This window comes from Rattus rattus, chromosome 5, assembly GCF_011064425.1.
Source record: "Rattus rattus isolate New Zealand chromosome 5, Rrattus_CSIRO_v1, whole genome shotgun sequence".
Taxonomy (NCBI): domain Eukaryota; kingdom Metazoa; phylum Chordata; class Mammalia; order Rodentia; family Muridae; genus Rattus; species Rattus rattus.
The window spans coordinates 153,981,428-153,983,376 of NC_046158.1; positions in this window are offsets into that span (position 1 = coordinate 153,981,428).

A 1,949-nucleotide genomic window follows, 5' to 3' on the forward strand; every position below is an offset into this window, starting at 1 on the left:
ACTTCCGCTCTAGCCCAAGTCCCGCCCCACCCTAAGTCGACTCATCATTGGGTGAATGAAACACGGGGTTGCTCCGTCCTCCTGAAAAGGGCGGTGATAGCCAGGAGGAGGGGAAGTCAAGGAGGACCAAGAGGGAGCGGTCGTGGGAGGGAGCAGAGCCTGGGTGGGAGCGAGGAGGGGGCGGACGCAGGGAAAGGAAGTGGGGCGGGGGAGAGCAGGAAAAGGAGGAAGAAGAGAGGGCGGAGCCGAGGTGGCCGCCCTGGGGCTGGGCTGTGAGAGAACTGGGTAGGCTACGGGAGGGGATAGTTTGGAAGCCTGGAGCGGTCTTGGTCCAGGCTAGGGTAGTCTGTTCCTACCCAACCCTGAAAATGACTCTCACGGGGTCGGAGGGCCCAGCAGTCTTAGTAGCTGTGCGTTAAGGGGATGCTTGTAACTGAAGAGAACAGATATGGCCAGTCCTCCATTTTCAGCTAATTCATCTTTCAGTCCTAAAAGGTACTTACTGTTCCTTTCCTAGACCAAGGAAGCTTCGTGAAGTGTCAGGAACAGAACATCCCCAAGGTCTTAAAAAAAAAAAAAAACAAAAAAAGAAAAAAACCAAAAAACCAAACCTGTGTACATCAGTTCTTCGTTGAGATTCTCTGGTTTCCAAGTGTCCTTCAAAGAGAAAGCCTCAAAGACAGAACCCTGGGATCCCCAAACGGCTTTCACTGTTACCTAACTTTTATTAATACTTCACTCAAGCCAGTTGACCCTTAAGCGTAGCCCTTCAAAATACCTCTACCACCACTCCATTTTCCACAAATTCTGTCTGGCAGCTTTCTGAATGCTAGAGAATGCAGCAAGACTTGTATCTTGAAGCTTACAGTCTCTAGAAAAAAGAACAAAGTAACAGGCCTTTGTCTTTTCTCCTTTACCCTTACTTAGCTTAATGATAGACTCCAAATTCACCACTTGACTCTCAGGCCCTGCCCCCATCAGTACCGAGCGGAGCGGTCTCTTCAATGTCATTCTGTGTCTGTTACTCTGAAATCCGTTGCTAATGGCTCAGACTTAATAGTTCCCGAGACAACCAGAGCTCTGTCCTTACCCATCATCAGCACCCCAATTCGTTTATTTAACTCTCTATTCTCCCAACGTACTGTTCCAGAATGTATAAACAGTTTGAGATGGCTGCTATCTTAGGGTTTCTCTTGCTGTGATGCTGGGGAGGAAAGGGTTTATTTGACTTACACTCCCAAATCATTCATTATCAAGGAAGTCAGTTCAAAAATTCAAGCAGCAAGAACCTGGAAGACGGAATGGATACAGAGATCATGGTGGGGGGTTCTGCTTACTGCCTTGCTCAGACTGCTTTCTTATAGGACTCAGTACCACAAGCCCAGAGATGGTACCACCCACAATGGGCTGCCCTCTCCAATCAATTACTAATTAAGAAAATGCCCTACAGGCTTACATACAGCTTGGTCTAATGGAGGTAATTTCTCAATTGAGGCTCTCTTGCTGTAGGCCACTGTAGCTTGTGTAAAGTTGACATAAAACTCTCCAGTACAGTTGCTGACATTTTTTTCTTATCATATTTACATGTGTGTGGGTGTGGTGGGGCAAGGACCCTACCGACTAAAGTATAGCCCCAGTCCAGTTACCAACTTAAAAAACAAATCAGATTTCTATGGACAGAAAACTGTACTATGGCAGCGGAGACCATGGAGTGACTGTTTACTTCAGATAGGGTGTGTATGCACAGACTTTGTAGGGTCTTTTCAAGTCTATGGGCCTTTTTCAGTTACATCGTCTGTTGTACAGACATTTGCTCTTTAGACGCAGACTGCATCAGTCTTGAACCAAGTAAAACTTTTAACTTGAAACGAGATTAAGAGTATATTGTGTAATATATATAAAAAAAAAACCCATGGATTTTAATCAAAACCACTGAACTAGAACACTGG